The 13,071-nt window shown below is 35.1% G+C and overlaps 1 protein-coding gene across 1 annotated transcript in view; it reads right to left on the bottom strand.

The window, feature by feature from the left end:
- The window catches only part of LOC112048616 (limbic system-associated membrane protein-like), a 193,835-nt gene that overhangs the window by 31,267 nt on the left and 149,497 nt on the right, over window positions 1-13,071 (bottom strand). The window lies entirely within an intron of this gene.

The raw sequence follows: 13,071 nt of genomic DNA, 5'->3' as shown, positions 1-13,071 counted from the left end.
TAAATTAAAAATGAAAATAAAATAAAGTTACACTTGCAATACAATATACAAAATTCATTATTTTTACAATTAACATTTTTACAATTATTATTTTAATAGTTCTTTGACATTATAGTAGGTTTTGCTTATCAACCAGTCGTATAATTTTCTTTTGAATTGTGCCATAGGTAACACTTTAATATCTTTCGGAATGCGGTTAAATATTTTGATATACATCCCAGGACAATTCTTTAAGTATAATTTAGTTCTAGGAGAATAATTCAGCATCAAGTTATGAGGGTTTCTTGTATCACTATAGTGCAAATCAGATTTTTTACAAAAGAGGTACTCATACTTTTTTATAAAAACGCAGATAGTGAAAATATACATACTTGGCAATGTTAACACATTCAGTTTTCTAAACAATGGTTTGCAAGTGTCTAGAGGCGCCGCACCACACATTGCTCGTACACATTTCTTTTGGGCAACAAATGCCCTGTTGATATCGGTACCATTTCCTCAAAATGGCAACCCATATCGTAGGGTGGAAGCAACATATGCATGATAGACCTCTAAACAGGTTTTTTGATCTAGGATGTTTCTGAGTCTTCTAAGAACGAAACAGAAGCTATTTATCTTTCCTGAAACCTTAGTAGTGTGTTCTTTCCAATTAAGTTGATTATCTATATATACACCAAGAAACTTTATGCTATTTATGGATTCTACTGTTATGCCGTTATATTGTATATTTAAAGGATCTTTTAGGTTATTAATATTAAAATGAATGCATTTTGACTTCGCTAAATTTATTTGGAGATTGTTAATGTCAAGCCAGTTAATAATAGATTGAATTGTAAGATTAATTTCATTTTCGTGTCCTTTAATAGTAGTACTTTTGTTTGTCGATACAATAATTGCGATGTCATCTGCGTATAAAACAGTTTTATAGTTAGTTGCGTCAATAATGTCATTTATATAGATAAGGAACAAAAAGGGTCCTAATATGCTCCCTTGCGGAACGCCATATCTATTATTCCTGTACTCGGATTTAAATTCTTTAAGTTCCATGTCTATGATTTTCTTGTTGTGTGTATTGTGTGTCAAATTCGTGAGGAGACGCCTCGTTCTGTTCTTTTACTCTGCTTCTGCCTTCGGGCCCCATTAAGCGATGCGATGCTTCTGCCCAAAGCCCCCAGTCGATAGGCAATTATGGAGATTAGACTTTTTTTTGTTTTTTTTTTATTCTTTACAAGTTAGCCCTTGACTACAATCTCTCCTCATGGTAAGTCTAAGATGGAAGCGGAGACTAACTTATTAAGAGGAGGATGAAAATCTACACCCCTTGGTGTGGATTTTCATCCTCTGTTGGTTTTTAGAAGTTTTTAAGGACCCTAAGCATCTAAGACCATCATCATCATTATCAACCCATATTCGGCTCACTGCTGAGCTCGAGTCTCCTCACAGATGAGAGGGGTTAAGCCACCACGCTGGCCCAATGCGGATTGGCAATGAGAAGGGTTAAATGAGGCGGCTTAAGACCATAAAAAGGCTTAAATTGAAAAACATAATGTAAATTAAGTGAGTAAAATTTGAAAATCCGATTTCACTAGGTATATATATTTTTTTGTTTTAATAACTTTTATGAGGTTATGGTCCCGTATTTAATCGACTACCAAAATCTACATTCGCGTAAGAAAAGCCGCAGGTAAAAACTAGTTATACAATGAAAGTATGACAAAAAATAAAAAAAAACATAATGTAAATTAAGTGAGTAAAATTTGAAAATCCGATTTCACTAGGTATATATATTTTTTTGTTTTAATAACTTTTATGAGGTTATGGTCCCGTATTTAATCGACTACCAAAATCTACATTCGCGTAAGAAAAGCCGCAGGTAAAAACTAGTTATACAATGAAAGTATGACAAAAAATAAAAAAAATGCCATAAGGACGTTAGTACGAAACAAGTACGCTCATGGAAACAACACAAATCCGATTTACAGAAGTAAGCACGTTTTTCGCCTCGTAATTCTATTCAAAAAATAAAAAAGCACCAACAAAGCCTACATAAGTTATTGTTGGAAAGGAATTTATATTACGTTGAACCTTCTAGCTTGTTTTGGAGCGGTTTCACATCATCGTAGCAATAATGATAGTACGGGTTCTTTTATCGAGTTTTATAATGAATTGTTTTCTGAACTGTGTTCCTACTAAAATAGTAAATAATCTTGTATGTTTGTAACAAAATTACGCAAGACGTAAGTATATTAGAAAAATATATTATAAAAAAAATTGGAATATAAAAAATAAAGGATATATCTGAAATAATTACATTTTTATTATAATTTACGCTTGATCTCTCGATCCACCTAGATAACTTACATTACTACGTTAATCCTACTAATATTTAGGAAATATTAAATTACTAAAGTTTGTATGGATGTTTGTTTGTTACTCTTTAACGCCGCTACTACTGATGCGATTTGGCTGTAATTTTGAATGGAAATAGATATTAATCTGGTTTAACATATGGGCTACTTTTTATCCCGAAAAAATCTACGGTTTCCCGAGATTTACGAAAACTGATGATTTTGATGATATGAATGTTTGTCACTCTTTCACGCGTCGACTACTGAACGGAATTAGCTAAAATTTGGTATTGAGATATATTATAGCCTTGATTAACACAAAGGCTACTTATTATCCCCGAAAAATCCATGGATCCCGAGGATTTGTTAAAAACTAAATTCCACGTCCGCTAATATATTCTAAAAGTCTCTACTATGTTGCTATCTTTTTTGTTAGCACTAAGAAATTCCTCCCTCAAAAATAGACTCAGGCGATCAATAAAATGGCGGTTAATATAACCCGATCTAAATAAATATAACGGCACAGTAGCGTGCACTTCATAAATAACATACTAACGAGTAAGTACTCTACCCTATTTTAGGCACCGCCTTCAAACCGATTAATAGATAGGACTTAGTGTGTGATGTAATTTTTCGCTTTTTAGACTAATGAAACTTTGAAGTCGGTTATTTTTTTTTTTAAATAGTTGATTAAATGGCGTGTTATTCAGTCATTTAATCAACCATTTTAAAAAATATATTTAAGAGTGAATAATAGATTTAGTAGACAGTACAGACCTTTAACTATAACGAGCTAACTAGTAAGTAAACCATGGGATAGAACGACGGTAATCTGATCTGACACCATCGTAATATTGACAGTAATATTCCCGCAGGGACGTCGTTGTCTAACCCCGGGATAACACATTGCGTGATGAATACCTCCGGGATAGCTTCCGGCAAAATTATCTTAAGTGGGTAACTATTACCATAACTAAGAGTTAATTGATCGATATAATAACAAATCTATACTAATATTGTAAAGCTAAAAGGTTTGTTTGTTTGATTGAACGCGCTAATGTCAGGAACTACTGGTCCGATTTGAAAAATTCTTTCAGTGTTAGATAGCTTATTTATCGAGGAAGGGTGTAGGCTGTATATTATCTCCGTATTCCTACGGAAACCACGCGGGTGAAACCACGCGGCGTCAGCTAGTAATATAATATTACTAGGATCAGTCTATTAACATATTTATTTAGTAGCAAACTGACCTGGACATAATATAGTTATTGTCATAAATGACGTGGCTTTCAATTGGTAAAAATTTTCAAAAACAGTTCACTAGATCCAGATATAGTCCCCTACAACCTCACTAATTGTAGGTACCTCTTTTAATATCAGTACCTATAGATGAAATTACCTATTCGCACGGTTTTAATGCTATAGATTGGCGGGCAATCTCCCTATCTTGATTTCAAATGAGCCATGAAAGTTTACATGCAACACAATCTTATAAAAGCTAACTAGCCAATTACGTATTCACAGCACACAATACAATCAAGATCGAACTGTCTGATAGCTGATAGTCGAGCGTTAGGTAATCTGTTAAAATAACAACCATTCATGAAACAATCCAATATCATCTTGTATATTGTCATTATCAACCGAATCTGACAGCTTACAGGGCAGGGCTCCTTCCATTTAGGAGAGGGGATATAGAACTAAAGATACTGTACATGCTTTAAAATAGCATGCTAAAAACGTGCTATTAAGTATGCTCCATACGAGCATGCTCATCATCAGTTTACATTTGCTAATAATAAGCATGCAATTTTTAAGTATGCTCCAGAATAAGCATGCTCAAAGCAAACATTCCAATTACACATGCTAATTTGTATCTATCGCTCTCTGTCTTTAGTATCGTGTTAGACAGGGAGGGATAGGTGAAGAGAATACAGAATAGCAATGCTGATCGACTAGCATACTCAATAACCAAACCTGTTCAGATGCGCTAAAAGCACGCCCCTTTCCACCCAACAGCAAGTAGCATGCTCATAAATCGCACGAATGTTGATTCTTGAGCATGCTCGAAATAAGCATGCTTATTATTAGCAATGTTACCATACACATGCTAATAAGTAGCAACTGCACAATAGTAGCATGCTTTCGTACTTAAAATGAGCATGTGTAACAATACCCACCACGCTGCTCCAATGTGGGTTGGCGGGTTTAGGGTGGTAATATTTGACTTTGGAATGATTATTAGCAGACGTTCATGATAATGATCGAAACCGACGGCTTAACTTGCTAGCTTGCTCTTTGACGCTCAGGGATGTAACACCACGAAGTTCCCCTTTATACAGAAATAAGCTCAGTATACCACATGATCTAACTTAGGACTCGAACCCCGGACTCCGTAATCTGCAGCCACATGGCCAAACAACTGGACCAACGAGGCAATTATTTAATGTAAATTGTGTTTTTCAAATAGTTAATTCCATTTCATGATTAATTAGCGAAACAAATGGGCTAGATCGTATTTTATGTTAAACTAGCAGACACCCGCGATTTTGTCTATCCTTAGACCTTAATCCGGCCCTCTCGCAAAATCCGTAAAAACAACCTTCCTACCAAATTTAAATATTATACGACAAGCGATCGTCGATAATTCATGAGTGACCTTTCGCTTTTATTTATTTATATACTTTATTGCACAAAAGAAAAACAATAACAAAGAAAATAGAATAAAACATAGTTAACAAGTATGTGCAAAGGCGGTCTTATAGATTACAGCAACATCTGTCAGACAAACTTCGTCGTTGTCAACCCATATTCGGCTCACTGCTGAGCTCCAGTCTCTTCTCATAATGAGAAGGGGTTAGGCTAATACGCTACTAATAGTCTACTACGCTGGCCCAATGCGGAAAATTCTCTGGTATGCAGGTTTCCTCACAATGTTTTTCCTTCACCGTTTGATACACATGATATTTTATTTCTTAATTTATAAAAATAAATCTAATCTATAATCTTATTTTATAATTATAATAAATTGGCCGTTCACAACAAGAATAACTTGAACTTTACCCACGCTAACACTTAAGCTAATCAGCTTATTAATCCAAAAACTCCTAAAAAGTTAAAGTACTTTTGCGTTAGCCATCTTTATAAAAAACAAAATCTAGACGGTAGATAAAAATGCCACACAACTTAGAATACAAAAATACGAATCCTTGTACAGCAACTGTCGTATTAAAATGTCGACTGCAGCGCTCCCTGGCGGTTTGAAACTCTAAAATCTGTCTTTTAAGACCCGACGGCGTAGCAAAGTTATTCAAACTACATCCTTTAGTGTACGATCGCGTGTGCTTCGTATAAAAGCAAACATAATATTTTCTATACATTAAGCATCTGTGGAAATTCGAAGTTGTTGACTTCGAGAGCTACGTTCTCCAGTTTATTTATCGAATTCACAGTGATTCGCTGAAATTCAGAGTTATTGTTAACTTAACAATAACTATGTTTTTGTATATTTTAAATCTTAATATTGTTTATTTTAGTTTGCTGCTTAGTTTTCGGAATATTTTATTTATTTATTTATTAGCACAACAGCAATAAACATAATATAAAATATATAAATGCTTCTTAATGACTTTCTATGAGGACTTTTATGAATTTATCTTAATCGACTATTTTATTAGAATCCCCTAGGCAGAGAGACGTGTATGAGTTTTTCCACAGATAGATTTACCAAAGTCAGGATTCTTTTTTAGGCTTTGGTTTATCGCATAAAATAAGAGAATTTTACGAAGTTCAATCGATTAATGTTCCAAACTACGTCATCATCAAAACTTAAAAAAAAAAAAAATTTTAGTTTAAAAAAAATTATACAAATGTAGGATGAAAAGGAATTTTTTTGATAAAGAATATTTACCTTATTTTATTTTAAATATGACCAATATTCCCATTCCCCTCCAACTAGTCGGGAAAGATTGTATTAGGAGTGGGTACGACAAAAGACCAACGGGGCGGGGATCGAACCACCACCCCTCGGTGATGAGTCCAACCGCTCTTACCGTTGAGCTATTGAGGCACTAAAATTTGTATAAGACTTTGTGTTACAACTGCCAGATCTTTTCACGAGAAAATTACTTTAATATAAATTTTTTAAACGTTTTTACATCATCGAGTAACCAAACTTATTAGTATGGGTAAGTTTTTCGCTATAAAGCTATTGTTTTTATAAAGATAAAAGGATAACTTCGATTGGTGGATGGATTTACATAAGCCTCCAAATATCCAAGCTGAGGCTAAATTATTTTGTAATCGAAAGAGAAAATCGAAGAAAATATGAAGGATGTTTGTCGGATGAAATAAGAGGTATAACCAGAGTAACTTATGCGAGAAAATTGTATTTTATCGTGGACCGGACCCGGGGAGAAAATTCATGAATAAATTTTTCCTTTGTAAACAAATCGAATCGACCATATTAGGTTAGAGAGCGGACGCTACGGAATAAGCCTAACTTGTTCTGCTATTTCTTTGTTGAGTTAACGTTTTGAGGGATTCACTTTTACTTTTGTAACTGGTTTACGCATGTGCGGCTTTGAAATTCTCTCGAGTCTTGCCTACATTTTTTTTTCAGTAAATTACCTAATTATGTAAAATAGAGCCCGATCTTTTGGAAACCGTCACCTATATAAGAGCTAAACGGGTTCTGCATAACTATAAATAATTTAAAAAAGCTTTTTTGATGTGTTACGTTCCTTTAGTTAATACGAAACTAGCCGACGACCCACGGTTTCACACGCGTAATTCACGTTCCCGAGCGAATATGAATTAAATATAGCGTATGGCATTCACAAATAATGTGGCTTTCTACTGCTAAAAGAATTTTCAAAATCGGTTCAGTAGATAGAGATTACCACTAACTTCACCTCTTTATAATATTGTAGAAAATAGTTGTCTGAGACCGATATGACGTCAGGCGCGACTTGTTTTCGTAAAGAGTGGGGAGTTAGAGAGGGGTAGCCATTGGTTGGCGGGAATCTGCGCTAAGCCTCGTACAGACGTGCGGACGAACGAACGAACGGACAGACGCACATGGCGAAACTATAAGGGTTCCTTCTGGATTACGGAACCCTAAAATGCGTTTATGCTGTTATTACTACACTTACTAATTAAACTAAAACTTAATCGTTATCCTATCATATCATACGTATGTCATATTCTTATAATAACTTTCTTTATTCTATTTACAAGAGTATACGAAATATTATGTTACAGGAAAAAACTCACAAAAAAAACATCAAGCTGATCTCGGCTGACAAAACATGGTACTTATTAAATGAAATCTTACGGAATGTTATGTAAACGCACTGCAATTGTGAGACATACCACGTAGTTCAGCCGGCTAAACAGTGCGGTGTGTATCCGAGACTTGTCGCTAAGTTATTCCGCGCACGGCACTTTCATATTCGCTTTGTGTCTCAGACACAAAACACTGGTACCTACATTGTGTTTTGAGTTTATTAAGATGTCTAGTTGATTAAAAGCTACGTCTAGTTGATTCTACGCTACGTCTATTTGATTCTCCGCTACGTCTAGTTGATTCTATGTTACGTCTAGTTGATCTACGCTACGTCTAGTTGATTCGACGCCACGTCTAGTTGATTCCACGCTACGTCTAGTTGATTCTACGCTACGTCTAGTTGATTTTACGCTACGTATAGTTGATTCTACGCTACGTCTAGTTGATTCTACGCTTCGTCCAGTTGATTCTACGCTACGTCTAGTTGATTCTACGCACGTCTAGTTGATTCTACGCTACGTCTAGTTGATTATACGCTACGTCTAGTTGATTTTACGCTACGTCTAGTTGATTATACACTATGTCTAGTTGATTCTACGCTATGTCTAGTTGATTATACGCTACGTCTAGTTGATTCTATGCTACGTCTAGTTGATTTTACGCTACTAAAGTCAAAGTCAAAATTCATTTATCATTAAGGCTTACTTTACAAACACTTTCCAGTTCAGCCGGTTAAACATTGCGGTGTGTTTCCGAGACTTGTCGCTAAGTTATTCCGCCCACGGCTCTTTCATATTCGCTTTGTGTCTCAGATACAAACCACTGGTACATTGTGTTTTTAGTTTATTAAGATGTCTAGTTGATTCTACTCTACGACTAAAGTGAAAGTCAAAATTCTTTTATAGAACTTATAAAGCACTTTCAAAATATCAAGTTAGTTTTAGTGGTAATAACTTAAGTCGAATATTTAAAAAAAAAGTCTTGTGGAACTGCTAGTGATTTTAAATTACAACCCAAAAATTCATGTTATGCAATGTTGTGTGTATCCGACCCTTTTGTCGCTAAGTTATTCCTTGACTCTCATATTTGCTTTGTGTCTATAACACACTGTTGTTTTGTGTCTTTAATTTACTAAGATATCTAGTTAATTTTAGGGTGCGATAAAGTAAATTAAAGACTATGTTACTGCTTTCTAATAATAAGACGGGCCGTGTTACGTGTATCCAAGACAGTTCTAAGTAATTCCATGCACGGCTCTTTCATATTTGCTTTGTATTTTTGATACAATACACTGGTGTATTGTGTCTTTAATTTACTAAGACATGTAATTGATTTTACGGTACGACAAAGAAATAAAAGAAGATATTATTGATTACAAAAAAATCAAATTATATCAAAAACACTTGTTCGCTAAGTTATTCCACACTCGTCTCTTTCTTATTCGCTTTGTGTCTTACTCGTAAATATAATGCACTGGTGATGTTGGTTTAGTGGGTATGTTTTTTAGTGTTTGTTTTGAAGTCTGTTGAATTTTTTTATTATTTTTTTTTCTTTATGTTTTTTGTTAATTTTTTTTTATTTTTTTATAATATGAAGAATAAAAAGTATGTAGGCAAGACAGCAATTACAAAGCTCAGACGCAATATCGTTTTCTATCTTCATTTACAATTTGTTTGTTCGTAAACTTATAGAGTATGGCTTTACCGTAGATAAAAATATTTTGATATATTGCTTCTTAACAACTTATATTTATCTGATTACAGCAATCTTTTGAGTATTACGTAATAAAGTATATTTCCATTCAGTCATAAAATATGGATGTAAAGTAAAAACATTCGCCCTCGTAACATGTGCGTAGCATAAGAGCTGAAACTTTTGTTTCATAATATTATTTCTTTTTTAGTCAAAATTAAAAAAAAAAATAATAATAATTTATTTTTAATTGTGTCTCTTGTCTATTTATGAAAATGATCACAATAGTGGGTGTATTTCTGTTTTGAGTTAAAAATAAACTTTACAATTTGGAGATCGTGTTGACATCGCAAACGTTCGACTATCGCGATTTGTTATGACGAACGAAAAATTTTCTTAGAGCAGCACTTAGCACAATTGAAAAAATTAAATATGGGCCTTGTATTTTTTTAATTAGAGCCAATGTAACGTGGTTATCGCCGTTACATACAACTATAAATGATTTTTTATTAAAACGACAGGGCTTTCACAGAATAAGCCTCCTCAACTTCGTTTTGATCAGAATAAGGCCCCACGTTGACGGCCTCCGTAGCGCAGAGGTATGCGCGGTGGATTTAATGACGGAGGTCCTGGGTTCGATCCCCGGCTGGGCCGTTTGAGGTTTTCTTAATTGGTCCAGGTCTAGCTGGTGTGTAGCGATTCAGCGGTTCGGTACGATGTCGTGTAGAAACCGAAAGGAGCGTGGATTTTCATACTCCTCCTAACAAGTTAGCACGCTTCCATCTTAGATCACATCATCACTTACCATTAGGTGAAATTGTAGTCAAGGGCTAACTTGTAAAGATAAAAAAAAAAACGTTGGGCGCTAATGAAGCGCTACTACTGGGGTTTTCAGCAGATGTTAGAGACTCGTTTAAGAGTCCTTATAGGAGGGTTATGTCCAGAAATGACCGTCTGTCAGCTGATAATGATGATGATAGTATTCTTTTTTGAATCGAAAATATATTCAGTCGTCATCTCCTAGACTAGCACAGGCAAGACCCACGCGTCTAATAATGAGATGTTTTCGGGTGGACTACAAAAGGAAGGATGTATATGCGAGTTATTTTTCCTATCTATTACATAATAGAGTAAGAGTATTTCTAATCAGAAATATAATAATATAATATGGGTCCCCTTTTATAACCTTTGTTGGGATAATCCGGATTAATGGCAGTATTGTGGCGAAAACATCAATTCAAGATTCCGATTTCCGATTGGTTTCCACTTGAGGCTATTGTGGGGCGGAGGGGGGGATTTAATATACTTTTTATAGTTTCACGTCTCTCTCATGTTTATTAATGACTTTTGAATAACTCTTAACCAAAATCAATAATTGTCACTTATTATTAGTCTGGTTACTGCATTATCAGTTTGAGTTTAGTATTTTTTTAATTGCAAACATATCTGTCTATATTTGTGGTTTACCTATACTATACAAAGCTGATGTCATAGTCCTTTATATGAAAAAAAATATATTAAAACCTTTATGATATTATATTTTGTGAGTTAATAGAATGAATTAACTTAAGCATCGTTAAAAAGGCTGCTTATTTGTTAGTTTTCACAGGATGTATTTTGAAAGTGTGCTCAGAGACTTTAATATCTAGTTCCTCCTTCACACTTTTACGTAAAACACTGGGACCAACAAGGCAAACACTGGGACAAACAAGGCAGTCACTGAGACCAACAAGGCAGACACTGGGACAAACAAGGGAGACACTGGGACCGACAAGGCAGACACTGGGACAAACAAGGCAGACATTGTGACAAACAAGGCAGACACTGGGACCAACAAGGCAGACACTGGGACCAACAAGGCAGTAACTTAATGTGGGAGTATTATATGAAGTGGATATGATTTCTGCCTTCGATTTGGAGGGTGTAAGTTTGAATCCGATCTGCGCATGCACCTCCAACTTTTCAGTTATTTGCATTTTAAGAAATTAAATATCACGTGTCACAAATGGTGAAGGAACAACATCGTGAGGAAATCTGCATAACTAATACTAAGCCTAACCCCTCTCATTATGAGAGGATACTAGTGCTCAACAGTGAGCCGAATATGGGTTGTTCATGAAGATGAAGATGAATATGTAATAATTAATACTCCTCAGTAACCTTATAAAGCAAGCACAAACAATACAAAGGGTATACATACGGAACCAGAAGCGAACTCCCAAGTAGCCAATGAGTTGTGAAATTAGCTTAATTCTCAGTTCCTTTTACTGGAAGTACGTTGGAACGTGGTGAAATATGTTTGACGGAATTCTCGGACTTTCCTTACAATTTCATTAAACGAAGTTGTTAGATATTGTATTTATTTGCTTATACTTATTTTTAGTTATATTTCCAAAAAGCATAGAAGTTTTCTATGTGATAACTGATTTATTGGATGGGTTTTAAGATTTTTTATGATGATATTTAATAATGCCCGTTAATTTGAAAAAGTACAAGGTGATATACACAGCTTAGAGACACGTTTTTCCGCCCTGTTGTCACTATTTAGAAAACACAAATTCTTTAATCAGTCCAAATATGCATTCACTTATTCGATAGCAAAAACGTTTTAAAGCTTTTTGTTGAAGATTTTATGCTACGTATTAACAAGTTTTTAATCAGCTGAGGTTGCAATGTATACAATGGGCTCGGTTCTTTCTGTCTGTTAAACATTACGCGTAACTTCGTCAAAATGGTCGTTAAAAAAATTGGCACTTGAAGTTTAATCAAAGTCAATCTGTTTCAGGCAATAAATACATACCTAGACTGCCAAAATCATCCTTCCTTTTGGCTTCGCCGAAGTCGGGTAAAAATTAAACACGAGCAAGTGAATTCAATATATATATAATGGCAGCTCCACAGTTGTTTACAACAATGTAGTGTAGAAGTACTTGCTCGGAATTGACCTCGTACGGATCCGGCATTCAGGCAGCGAAGTGGTCGATCGAGCGTAAAATTCACTTCACTTTTACGGATTACGGCTCCCGTTTGTACTTCTGTGTGCACTATTTTAGAAGTATAAGTGTTATTAACTTAGAAGTGTAAGTGTTATTAGCTTAGAAAGTTGTTGATTATAATATGATTGACTTGTAGAAGAAAGTTTTAATAATAATTGAAACTTATCCTTAATTCGTGGGTCTAATAGTTTGCCATGTGACTTCTTATCACAAGGTTCTGGGTTCTAGTTCCGTTTCGGGCTGTAAAATACTGAGTTTGCTTTAAAAAATATTTTTTTAGAAAACTCGTAGTCCCTAAGATACCCCTATAGTTTCGCCATGTCCGTCTGTCAGTCCCTCCGTCCGTGTGTCCACGGTTAAGCGCAGATTCCGAAGGGTGTGGGTTCGAATCCGGTCCGGGGCATGCACCTGCAACTTTTCAGTTGTGTGCATTTTAAGAAATTAAATATCACGTGTCTCAAACGGTGAAGGAAAACATCGTGAGGAAACCTGCACACTAGAGAATTTTCTCAATTCTCTGCGTGTGTGAAATCTGCCAATCCGCATTGGGCCAGCGTGGTAAACTATAAATTGGCCTAACCCCTCTAATTCTGAGAGGAGACTCAGCTCAGCAGTGAGCCGAATATGGGTTGATAATGATGATGATGATGATCGGGTTAACCCTACATCAATGTAATAAATAAATAAATAAAAAAGTCTGTAGCCAGAATGTACATGGTGTTATAGGTTACAAGTAAATAACCGCAAT

The sequence above is a fragment of the Bicyclus anynana genome, chromosome 17 (assembly GCF_947172395.1).
Source record: "Bicyclus anynana chromosome 17, ilBicAnyn1.1, whole genome shotgun sequence".
In the NCBI taxonomy this organism is placed as follows: Eukaryota; Metazoa; Arthropoda; class Insecta; order Lepidoptera; family Nymphalidae; genus Bicyclus; species Bicyclus anynana.
Note: the sequence above shows the minus strand (reverse complement) of the source record. Positions and strands in the feature narration are given on the sequence as shown.